At 38.5% G+C, this 13503-nt stretch overlaps 1 protein-coding gene and 2 non-coding genes across 3 annotated transcripts in view; all 3 read left to right on the top strand.

Moving 5' to 3' along the window:
• The window catches only part of LOC148825419 (uncharacterized), a 244459-nt gene that overhangs the window by 162750 nt on the left and 68206 nt on the right, over positions 1-13503 (top strand). The window lies entirely within an intron of this gene.
• trnal-uag (transfer RNA leucine (anticodon UAG)) lies at positions 7286-7367 on the top strand. Its single transcript has one exon. It is a non-coding gene; the product is annotated as a tRNA-Leu (tRNA).
• Positions 10421-10493, top strand: trnak-uuu (transfer RNA lysine (anticodon UUU)). Its single transcript has one exon. It is a non-coding gene; the product is annotated as a tRNA-Lys (tRNA).

The raw sequence follows: 13503 nt of genomic DNA, 5'->3' as shown, positions 1-13503 counted from the left end.
GCTGGTAGGAGAGGAAAGGAATAAATGCTTCTTTTTTGGATAAAGTCTTTATCTACTAAAAGAAGGAAATAAATATTTTATTATTATTTTTTCACCAGTTGTTTTGATCAAATTATTGTAACGCAGTGCCATATTAAGGTATAATATGTACATGAACGTCGTGTCTGAGTCGATGATGGCACTGGAGGACAGTTAATCATGAGTGGGTAAGCCTGCATAATGAGGGAGAAGAGATCGGCCTCTCTGACGCAGTGTCCAGTGACACTAACCTTCTGTCCTACTGTTCTCTGCTAATGTAGAGGGTGAATGTTTATTTAGGTGAATGTAAGGTTTCATTCTTGTAAAATATTTCCGAGCACTTTTTTTGTTGCTGAAAATTAATCTTGTGCATTTGAATGAATTCCGATATTGTCACCTAATTCTATACATTGTTTCATCAGACTAGAACATTTAGAGGAGCTCAATTGCATTTATGAATTGCATAGTGATAGTATTACTTTCCGTTTAAATACTTCAGTCAAAAATGTAGAGAAGGTGCTCCTGTTTTCACCATTATAAGAACTGTGATGCACCAGTAATATTTACTCTCACAAAAGTATTGTAATTGTATTGTTCTGTTCTGTAACAATCTTGAGTGACACAAACCTTCTGTTTTACTGCACTACACTTCTCCAGAGGCCAGTTCAGCACACAAGGATCCTCAGTCAAACAAACACTGCAATCGCTTGATAAACGCCATTTCTCATCCTTTCTCTTAGTGTCGGTGCTACTATTGTATGCAAAGGAGGCGACTTGACAATGAAATCTTAAAGAGAGTCTTCATGAAGGTGTGCGTCGGCAAGCTGGGTAATTGACTGGGCTTGTGAAGAAACCAATCTCATTCAACAACCATACAAATTGCACAGCTTAAGGCACATGAAGCGAAATCTGTGAGCTGATTGACACAAAACAACGTCACTTCACATTATCTGCAAAGTTGTTTTGCTTGTCTGACCACCTCTTACTACTTTACAGTGAGCACATATATTTCAGTTTCTTTCCCCCATGTGGAGATGTATCCACTGCCAAAACTTCTGTCTGATTATTTAAATTATCTGTAAAACTGTTACATGACTTCATCTAATTGTAAATTTATAAGACGGTCTATGAGACATTTGTTAGAGTAGCTGAATCCCAGGGCTGGTATGGAATCACACACAGACGGGTCTTCTGTGTGATCTGAGTCCCACTGCTCAGAGCTACAGACTGGTCAAATGGTCACTATTGTAGACACGACCATCGGACCATCGGCTACAAATAATCAATATACTGATCATAGTGTCACTACTGGTGTTTATTACATAAATACAAAGATAATTCCACACTCACTTGTGTTATAAAACACTTAAAAAACATGTTTGGAGGCTGATATACAGTAAAGAAAGTAATACTGAAGGGCTGGAAGTCCTGGAATGCGTTAATAGAACCTTCTTGCTTTCGACCTGGAACAGACCCCACAACTGCCAGATCAGTGACCCCTGAGCCCAGTTCACAGAGAGGAGAACCAGGAGCTCTTTTATGTCTCTAAGAGGGCTGGGAGGAAGGATAAAAGGGGGAAATGTGACATGAGTCCAGGCTGTTCTGTCTGATATTGTTCATGTAGCAGCACTGATTGTCTGAATATCTTCTGGTTCTGGATTGTGAGGATAGAGAGCAGTACGGAGTTGAGATCCTGTCTGAGTGTGAGTCTGAGCTGTGAATCTGACTGAGAAGAGAATAATGATTTTTTATTCTGCCTGAGAATTTTTCCTGAGAATTTTTCTTCTTTTCCAAGTGGTGTTACATCTCCTTCAGAAACTCTGCACAGACTGCCAGAATGAGAGAAGAGGAGAGAGAGGTGGACAGATAAGAGCACACACAGCAAGAGACACATACGTCTTGATTTACTTTGAAGCAAGTGTTCATTTCTTTTCTGGAACAAGTTGTTTCTGAACTTCAAGAAATTCATACAACTTCTGAAAGATAAAATACAAATCTTGCTTCTCAGGACAGAAGAAATGCTGCAAAAAAATGCCAGTGATTTGTGAAAAGCAACGGGAATGTGTCCCTGTGCAGCTGTTAAACAAAGGGCTGGTGGGTCAAACGCACTCAGGGACGCGCTTCAGATTGTGATGATGTAAACACAATCTCCGCTAAAAATTGAAGGGATTTCTTCGCAAACCCTCTTGAATGTTGCAGGAAATCTTAGTGTTTTACTCGTGTGCAACTACAACAAGTAAACAATTAAGTACCTAAGTCAATGTCCAAGAAAACCATCTTCACGTGTGGAATTTTTCTTTAACTACTGTTGGCAGAATTCATTTATACACCCATTGTATCCTTAGCAAAAATATTTTAAAATTAGAACACAGATTTGTTGGAGAACTTGACAATCCTTGACAATCATTATTAAATGAGCATTATACAAATCTGCGTTGATATTTTTAATATGTACCTTAATTGTAATATATATATAATTGCTTTGATATGGATGTTCATTTGAAGGAATTGAGGAAACTATGAAGGATCACAGAACAACCAAAGATACATTTGGGCATCTGCTATTGGTAAAGATGAAAGAGTACCTTAAGTGTGAAGCTTGCATACACACAAGAGAAAAAAACAGTTTTAATGCACCTCATTAAATTGATGGTGTGCTTATCAATCGTGCAGAAGGTGCACATAGCACAGAATGGTTTCGATCCATCAACCTCTGCGTTATGGGCCCAGCACGCTTCCGCTGCCATATAGCGATTCAACACAACTGCTCTATCTTTGCTTTCTAAAAGTGCGCCCGAGATGAAAAGTCTAAACGGTAAACGCAGACGTCACTTTGAGCACTTGGTCTTTTATAGTACAAATCATCACCCGCTGCTCTACATGGGCGTCTTCAATATAGTTGAGAACCAAACCTTCTGCTTTCCGAGGCAACTGATTCTTTCGTCGTTAATTCCCAAATCTTCAATGAGAATCAGTGAAATGAAAATCAAACATGTACACACTCGCGTCCTAACCTGAAAGAAAAATCTACACCCACTTTATAATACTGAAAATGATTCAGGAAGTACAGCAAAGTTCTAAAACCAGCGAATGCATCTGCATACATAAAATGTCAATTTTTCAAAAGTAAAATCTTCAGCTTTGAAAGATTGTCATCCATATATTTTCGTTTTTCTCTTTTTTTACATAACACGCTTTCGAGAAACAAACTGTCTTTTAATTAAGGCTTCATTAGAAAATGTGTATGTTGGTTTGCCAAGTTAAAATCGGCACATCCCAGTGGGCGAAATATGTAGAATATACGACTATTAAACGCATACCTTAGACGTGTAAATGTGCTCCGTAACTTGTCTAGAATGAAATTCTAATATATGTATATCGTTATCCGTCAATTAGACATCTATGATTATATGTTTATTATACATAAATGGTTGGAGTTCTATTATACGGATACATTTAGAAGACTATTATACATATATAGTTAAAGGTCTATTATACATCAAAGAAAGATTTTTAGAGGTGTAGAAACTAGTAAATAAAGCCAATGATTTATTTTAGAAATGTATTCTTAAAATATACAATTATTCACACCTGACAAAATATGTAGTTCAAATTATACATTATATACAATATTGTAATCAACAAATGTCTAATCATCATTAAAAAACACAACTAGTAAACTTCAGTTACAAATTCTAGTAACATGGCGATATATATATATAGTAATGACAAACACAAACTAATTACATGAACACGCTAATATTTAACTCAAAACCACATTTCGATTCAAATATAAATTTTAAAATTTACAACTTCTTTATTTCCACGAAAATATTATTAATGTAGCACAAACGCTACTTTCTAATAAAGACAGAAAGAAACTGTTTTGTGTCTCATGGTGATCCTCCTCTCGATACTAATGAAATGTTTAATATGATCCCTCGAGAAAAAAAAGGAGTCAATTTCCGCCTGGAATGTTTGATGCCCCATCAAACATTTTGTAATATCCCTGGAAGTTTATACAGTAGAATCCTGGTTCGTGGCTTAAATTCAAGGTAAACAAGACTAAGGAAACGAGTTGGAAACTTGATGTCGAGTGGGATTTAAATCATCCGGAACATTTCACGACATTGGGCAGTATGTGCCAGAGAGTCTACTGCCATCCCTTCGATAGTTCGGTTGGTTGAGCGGAGGAGTGTAGTGGAATCAGCAGGGAGTCCTTAGGTCGCTGGTTCGAAGGAAGGCGCTTTTTGTGTACGATTAAAGTACACAAAAAAAGCGAATCTGTTTTATTCAGACATTTATCAAAAGCTCAATAAATGACGAAGTAGAGGTTCCTGTTCCGAATTCAGCCCACGTCTGATTGTCTTGTTTTGGCCAAGATCTGATCTTTGAATTAAGGGACTACTCTGTCTGCTTTATAATTCAAAAATACATACAAATGTCAAGTTTTTTGTAGATATAAAGGTGTTCTCTGTTTTCAAAGGATAGGTACTTAATTGGCATAATGATTTGGTATTGATTTTGTATCGTTGTATTATAAAGTTTGTGCTTTCTGTGTTTTTATCGTATTGTGAACTTATTTTTTAAACAAATGCTTACAAAGGCAAACACGGCACACATCTGTTTATACCAGTGGTGAATTGTACATTTTTATTAAGTACAAGCTACTGTGCACTTCTGGGAGTATAACTTGCGCGCTTTTAACCTTCTCGCAGCTACAGCTATAGCCCTGAAAAAAGCATTAGCTTTATCAGTTTTTATATTAATCTATTTTGAATCAAAGTTTGATATTTTTTTTATTGCATTTTACATTACAATAATAATAATAATAATAATCATTATTGCGTACACTTATATAGCACTGTTCTGGATACTCCACTCAATGCACTTTACAGGTAATGGGGACTCCTCTCCACCACCCTCCTGAATGATCACAGAGAGTCAGGACCTCGGTTTTACGTCTCAGCCGAAGGACGGCACCTGTTTACAGTTTAGTGTCCCCTTCATTGTACTGGGGTATTAGGACCCGCATGGACCGCAGGGTGTGCGCCCAGCGACAAAAAACAGACGTGTGTCGGGCTCGGCTGCGAGCAGGACAATGACATCACAGGGACAAAGTAGAGGAAATCAAAAGGGTTCTATAAAAGACCTGTGTCAGCTGTTGGTTTGCACTCTGGACTCTAAATCCTCCGATCTGATTTTAAATCTCTCTAATACCTGAGCTGCGGCTTCTTCCGAGTATTTATTCGTATACTTATTATGTGTAAGTGTATAGATGAAACCTTTCATATATTGTTCAGTTTAAATCAAAATGCTTTACTAATACAAGAGAGAAGTATAGTATGAAGGATGTGACAAATTTACGATTTCTTGGAACAAAACGGTTTTTATTTGCATTCGAAATGAAGCGGAATTTTAGCGCGACACACAAACCCTTTGTCTTTTTTAGTGATTTTTAAACAGACATTAATGTAGAAAACGTGTTTTTTTTTTAGCACTACAATAGCAGGGTCAGTGGCGTAATGAATAACACGTCAGGCCTCGCGTCAGAAAATTATAAGTTGGACTGCCGTCTGGCTTGTTGCGTTTATACCACTTACGTTCTTTTATATAAATGAACTCCACCTGAAAGCTATAGAAAACACTTTGGGTAAGTTGTCTGCAGCCTCATGCGAATTTCAACAACTTACCCAAAACACTGTACTGTCTGGAGATCAGCTCCAGCTCTGAACTCAATTGCAATGAAAAACCATGCGTAACAAAACTGGAGAACAGCTGAACTTGTGCTCAGTTCGGTGATGAGGGATCAGAACTGTCCTTGTTGTAATTAGCACGAACTGCACAGACTCTGAATCAGACCATGTCAATTAGTGTGATCAGTGTAGGACACGTTCATGTAGAATTATTAATAGATTTATTAGTTAGTTAGTTCAGGTTTACCTACCTGCACTAATGTAGAATTATTACTTGGTCTGTCTCTTGTTTGTATATAAATGAATGTCTCTGACAACTTAATGTTAGTTTTACGATGTAGGTCAGGCGTTGACATATGCACGAGTATACTAAATGTCTCACTATTGATTCAACTCATGTTCTACAGGAGATTGGCGATTCCTCCTGTTTCTCGTACAACCATATCAGAACAGAAGCCCGTGTCACCCAGCTCTGATTCACGATCGACTCGCATCTTTATCCCTTTTTTGTTCGTGATCATTATTTTCTTTAGCTATGATCAATATTGAACTTTTTCTAAATTAAATGACAATAATCAAACATGCTGGCAGATTTTTAAAAAGTATTCGGAATTGACAGGGTGCCCCTTTGGAACAGTCGTCAGAAAATGTGAGAAAATGAAAGTTATGTAAGCTCTCACAGAAAGCATTGAAGATTGGAATCTGAGTGTAAAAAAGCTACCCGTCTCCCAATGATAGGCAGGGATACACACCATGACTTGAATAGACTCAGCGAACTTTAACACCTATGATATTACGAGTGCTTTGCACGTGTCGAATTTCAAGAAGGAACTACTACAACAGTTGTGGACATAATTCAATACCACCGGCAAAGTCCAATGCCGGTAACATCTGAGAAAATAATGTTCACTCATGGAATTTGGTCTTTGAATGGCTGGCGGGAAAATTCATTTATACTCCTGTTGCACCCTCAGCTGAAACATGTTAAAATAACAACGCAGATTTGTTGGAGAACCTGACAAGAATTATTGGGTTAGCACTGTATGTATTCTTGTATATTTACTTTAATTTTAATATAAATGTAAACATGCATGCTGTATAAGCTAATGTAATTTTAAAATATGTTAGCTGAGGATGCGAGGGGGGCTATTATACCTTGTGAAACACGCAAGGAACTGTAAAAAAGGCTGTTATTTGAATAAAATTGGCGATCACAAGAAAACCACAATTTATGTGGTATTATCATCAATATCCTTCAAAATCTACGTTCAAATGAAGGATTTGAAGAAACTATGAGAAAAAAGCAACAGTAGTAGCAGAGGATTTTGATTTTTGCTCTTCAAGTCAGTAGATCACCGTAGAGTTGCACCCCTACAAACAGCACAAAGGATGAATCCCACCTCCTTCGTTATTGCTGTTTCTGCCGGTGAAAGTAGCGATTGTGCTATTGAAAGCATCTCGGAAGATGAAGGTGCAGTCACTTCCACATGTCATGATATCATTAGATCTGACGACAAGAGCTGAAGTCCCCAGTCCAAGCCAGCAATATGAGGAAGATGGGTACAGAGCAAGGTAGCGTGGCCGAGCGGTCTAAGGCGCTGGATTTAGGCTCCAGTCTCTCTGGGGGCGTGGGTTCGAATCCCACCGCTGCCAAATGCTAGTGTTTTAAGACATGCAATACGATCAGTAAAAGCGCTTTTTGTTAGGCTGCGGGAGGTGTTTAGTGATAGACTTTCTAAAAGACAGACTGTCAGCTTAACATCAAGGCAGAAAAAATATTTTGTTTTCTCAACATAAATTCTCTTTGGCATGTTCAGCTTTATGTAGGGAACAACATCTGCCAAGATCACTTTTGAGGCAGTGCACGTGATAGTGTACCGGCAAGTACATTTAATATTGGCTGTGGTGGTGAGCTGCTTTTGTCTGTGAAACTTTTAATTCTTCACGCCGAATTGTTGGCAGGGGTAAAGCTTATTAAATCTTTGAACATAGCGCTCCATCAGAAATACTTTGTTCGTGGTCAAAAGAGATCAGAGGATTAACTTCATGAATTCACATAGCATACCTTACAGGAAAAAATTAAAAGGGGAATTGATTGTGCTTCCTGATGTTGTTCCTGTGGTTTCTTTGGATACAGAGGTGAATGTTCTTTGACGTTCTGCTAGAGTATCCACTGGGTGGGCTTTATCAATCAGCTCGGATAGGTCATCAGTGCTCCGTCTCCGGAAAATAATCAGCACTGTCGTTTTTTCCTGTGCTGTCTTTTAAAACATATAAGATCACGAGTTTACAGTTTTCTCCAAATAACAACTATACATTTTAACCCAGCGGTTAGCATTCCTTCAATCCAATAGTTTTACTCCTGGTAAAAAGCAGCGAAATATATAGAGAGATGATATTCAAATATTTCAACATTCTTATTGGATTACCTGTATGGATATATCGCTCAGAATTCCTAATATGATTTTGAGTTTAGTTTTGCTTTACTACTTTCAGAGTCTTTTATTGACCTTGCTGAAGCAGAGAAGTGACATAATCACAAATGCGACCTACCTGTGCTGCTGTTTTTGGTTAATAATGATTGAAAAAAACAGCACTTGCATTAAGAGCAAGAGCAACCAACACGCTCGCTGGTTGTGTTGGGTATTTTCCGGGGTGCTCTTCCTCAGCTGCAAAGTTATTTGGCGAGCAAAGACCTCTGAGAAGGACTCTGAATCCGTCAACAACACAGGAATTCTAAGATCGCACTGCCGTCTTGTGTACAGAGATCTGCTTTTTCCTTATAGAGTTTTTTGGTATTTAAGAACACGTATCCTACCTTGAATGCTAGTTTCAAAAGATATGTTACCGGATCACAGATTTTCTTGAAAAGATTTGGGGATGCACTTACCGGCATTCAAACCCGACTCAATTATTTAGAAGGCACCTATACCACCAACGCACTTCTGAGAAACACCGGCACATTTCCGCAATCCTCCCTCTCACCTACAAAGTTATGAAGAGACAGACGTCCAATGAAAACTAATTTGATTCACTCAAGGCTCCGCTCTTTTATTGTGATGTCATTTTAATTAATGTTAGCTGTGATAAGGTGTTGTTTCTGTCTCTTAAAGTTTAAGTCTGCTCCTTTCTTCCTGGTTTAGAAATAACATGTTTCATGATTGTTTACAAACACCACTATCAATTATTTGTCCAGCTCTAACGCCTGTGTGCGTTGACAAGGCATCTCCAAAGGACATATTAAATAACATGATCCTTCCTGTTACCATTCCTGTGGTTGGAGCGTTGTTTCGCCCTTTTTCGTTCTTCTACAATATTTGCAGACAGGACTTTATCACTCGAGTTGTACAAAACAAGTCGGTCCATGAAAATCATCTGTACTGCTGTTATTCTATGCGTAGTTTAATCAAGGTAGTCGAGTGAGGAGGTAAAAAAGCACTCCCCGTCGATAAATCAATCATCGCCGCCCGTGTGACTGGATATAAAAATAACGGATTCATTTTAACCAATCTCTGGAAGCTTCGATGCGGTTATTTTTCCTTCCTTATTTCTTCATTCCTATGAATTTACTCTGTAGTAGAGGAAACACAAAAGTGGGAAACTGCAGGCATCCTTCGTTAGTGGTGGATTGTGTTCAGAGAGCATCAGCACATCTCAGTTCCGTTAATAAGTCTGTTGGGGATATACCTCAGTGGTAGAGCGCATGCTTCGCATGTATGAGGTCCTGGCATCTCCAGGTGCTTTATATTTCTGTGCTCACATTGCAATCTTCTGTTGAATGTGAACTCTTTGCTCATGTTCATAGAGAGCTAAGTTCACACAATTAAACTCAGGCACACTCGAAGTGCTACGGTGTTGCTCTGCTGTTTTAAATGTACCTCTAAAGCATTTAGTTCTGTTAACTACCAAATGATTTGAACTAATTTTATGTCATATTCAGGAAATCCAGAGGTCTTCAGACGTGTCGTGGCTGTTGAAGAAGACACCTTTTGAATCTCACCCGGGATTTCTTGAGAGATCATTCAGTGAGCGAGTCCTCCCTCTGGACTCCACACTGAGCTGAAAACTGCGCGAATTCCATTGTACAACCGAGAAAAAAACTGATGGACCAAACAACGACATTTGATGATTACAAGAAATTCAAGAAACACAACAGTCCGAACACAGGTTTGAATCCCGAACGCTTGATTTAAAAGACAAAGCGAAGGATAAGACCTGTAAACTCTCTTTGTGTCTTACAGTTTATGATATAAAAAAATCTTTCAGAATAATTTCTTGCTGCTGATAGACTATTTATTGAATTTTAACAAAATGTTTTTTAATTTTTAACAAAAAAGTGTGCACACTTATAGAACCAAGGCATTGAAAGTTTTTTTAATTGTTGTTCCAAAAAATGTTCCATTTGTTTTCGTTCTTAATGTTGTTGATTAAAAGATCTTATTAAATGCGAAAAAATCTGAATGTGAAAAAAGGTCAAAATGCTATTGAAAAAATCAGTAATGTGAGGAAAGATGAATTGTGGGAGCCCCTTACCTCCCCATGTCATGCTGTATTTCTCACTCATTCTACTGGGAGTGGTGCTGTCGCTTCTGGATAAAGTCTGTCAGTAGACATTCCAGACGGGTCAGGTACTGTATGACTGCGCTTCGGCACAAGAAGAGACATGTGACTTGCGAGGATCACAGCAGTGTCATTCACCATCCAGAGCCCAGATAGCTCAGTTGGTAGAGCATCAGACTTTTAATCTGAGGGTCCAGGGTTCAAGTCCCTGTTCGGGCGTTTGTGTTTTCCTTAAGTGTATTGTGAATTTAATTATAAATCGTATTTTATCTTCCACTCTTCTAGCTGTACTGTCGATATTTTAAAAGTTAATCACTTGTATTTTCTTTAGTGTTTCCTTTCACAAACCGAAAATGTTCAAGACTATTTTGTCACCACACTCCACGTAGATAATCACAGGAAAAGAAAAGGAAACGCAGTGAGGAGCTCACACAGTGAGTACTCTTGAATACAACAAGAGGAAAGGCACACTGTACATCTGCGGAACATCACGTCCGAGTTTACAGTGACGGCTTCTATTTCCACTGATGAATGAGACAGATTCATGAGGAGATCCTACCCACAACTAAGCGAACACATCGCTATTTCGGTCTGATGTAGAGGCTCCATTTGTGTCAGCAGTACTATAAATGTAAGTCTTATACACTTTCAGGGGCTGCATCTGTAGCGCTTCATCTAAGAAGACTGTTTTACTTTACCACACGGTTACATTCACCCACCCAATTTATTCTCAGAATACCCAATGGCTCAATAACCCCGTTTTCCCCTGGGAACCACCAGTGTACAGTCCCATTCCATTCAAAAATATAACAAATATATTAAATTAATATATTCAATGAACAAATATATTCAATGAACTGTGTAACACAAAGCTGAAACTGTTTTTTGGGATGGCTGAGTGGTTAAGGTGTTGGACTTAAGCCCAGTAAGCAAATGTCTATGTGGGTTCAATCCCTGCTCCTGTAATTTGCTTTTGAAGTGACAGAACACTTTGAAGATTTACACTCTATTAAAATATGTATTTACTAAATTTCAGTTCTCTTCACTCCCTGGGATAACTGAACTCTCACTATCACATACTTAAGGCTTTACATGCATTAGCTGTGATACAGCTCCTAATAAAGACAGAATGAAACTGTATCAATAATAAATGACATGTTTTAAACAAACGTGTATTGATAAACTTCATTATTAATAAAAGTGGTGTGACGGGAAAGCAAATTAAATATTACAATGATATTCCAAGCAACTGATGTGTGCCGGAACCAAATGTCATCCACTGTGGGCTTTGTAAATTGTTTAAAAATTGTAAGTGAAGTTGAGACAATTAACAATTTGTTGAATCCTGCAGTTACAGATTAAAATGTGAGAAGATTTTCTCTGGGTTTATCTCTTTCCGAGTGCCTGATGTGAATATGCTGAACGCAGTGTCTTTGATTTATGTACTCAAACAACCAAAGAATCCCATTCTTGTCATCCTATGGTTTGTCAAACGTGATTTTTTCAAAGTGGGTGCGATTTCGTTTGGTCTTTCGCTCTTGTACTAGAGCAGTAATGTTTCTAGACACGCATGAGCATGGTATAGCAGGCTGACAGCAGGAACATGTGGCCCACAAGCAGTGACAGTATTAGAGGTGTCTGCAGTATGTTGGTTTGTGAGCAGCGATAAAATAAAATGCCGAGGAAGCAGGTGTGCCTGCATTAATAAAGCTCCATCGAGCGGAAAAAGTAACAGAAGAACCAACCTAAATCCAACAGAAAGTTTCTGTAGCTAAAATCACAGGCAAAACTGCCACAGGCTTGAACTCACAACTTCAGCATGACTTCACTATGTACTGCTATATAAGTACAATGCACTGACCAACTGTGCCACTGGAGCTGCACAATGGGTTTGTTACATGTCTTAGATGTATTTATTGGAAGGTTGCAGAAATCATAAATCACTGATTTCATTATCTGCATGTTTAATATCCAGGAGAGAGAACTCCTTCAGGTTCTACAGCTCATAAGTGCACTTTAAGAAGTCTGCTTTTGTGAGATGGATCTCCGAGGTGCAGCTTTTTTCTAATTACTAAAGATACCTCTACATTGTAAACTATGTGAAGACCTAGAAAAAGGAACATGGCGTTAGTTGAAATAAGCACTGAATGGGTTAAAACCCACGCTCTTTGAATTGCTAATGCGATGCCTTGAGGAGAATAAATCAACATACTGTATTCACACAGGTCACTCGGCCACGGACAAGAACGATCAGCTACCACCACTATTATTATCATTATTATTATTATTCAACCATTTGGGGAACAATACAGTTGAACAATCCCACTGTTCTTACGGCAAGAAAAATAACATGAGACCACTGTAAGAGGACGAGTGTTGTAATTGTTTGAACAATTGATTTCTATTTTTCCCTCTTATGGGCAACCCTGTGGTATTTCTTTTTCTCTTCGTTGTTGTGCACGGGCTAGTTCTGCAGCGATATTTGCCGCAGAAATTTCTGCGCAGCTCCGTATTAAATCTGTTCTCAACTGCAATGGACAGAAGACGACTCCAGTAGATGGCTGTGTAGTTGTGTAGGACCACACACGACACAGTGACAGTGCGGCTCTTAATGGACTGGTACACAGACCACATGAGAGGCAAGCAAAACGCTTTTAAAATTCCAAAGGCTCACCAAGTCAGAGGAACAGCAATGAACTGAAAAGATCTGTTACAGACGTCTATGTCAACCTCTTTAGAGCTATAAATGCCATTTGTTTAATTTATCTGTAGATTAACACTCCCAAGTAACAGCACTTTACAGTATATTCATGTTAATTCCGCTGGTGGACATTAGCTGGTGTTTTTTGTAACAATTTGTTTGCTCTGCTGTAAGGAATAATAATAATAACATCACTTGATTAACCCTTTACAATTTATTGCATTAGGAATGATCTTTTTGCATACCCCAGCTTGCTCTCCATGAGGCACACAGATAAGGAGAGAGCCTGGGGTCAGAGCACAGGATCTGCCATTGTATGGTGCCCTGGAGCAGTTGGGGTTAAGGGCCTTGCTCAGGAGCCCAGTGGAGTAGGATTCCTCTGCTGGCAGAGGGATTTGAATGAGCAACCTTCCAACCACAGGCGCAGATCCTTAGCCACAGAGCCACTGCTCCACCCCAAGTATGTAAAGTAAAGTATAGTAAAGAATATACAGTATATAAAGCACGCAAACTTAAATGTTCAAAGTT

The sequence above is a fragment of the Atractosteus spatula genome, chromosome 10, assembly GCF_055471065.1.
Source record: "Atractosteus spatula isolate fAtrSpa1 chromosome 10, fAtrSpa1.hap1, whole genome shotgun sequence".
Taxonomy (NCBI): Eukaryota; Metazoa; Chordata; class Actinopteri; order Semionotiformes; family Lepisosteidae; genus Atractosteus; species Atractosteus spatula.
This window is presented reverse-complemented; position numbering and strand designations above follow the sequence as displayed.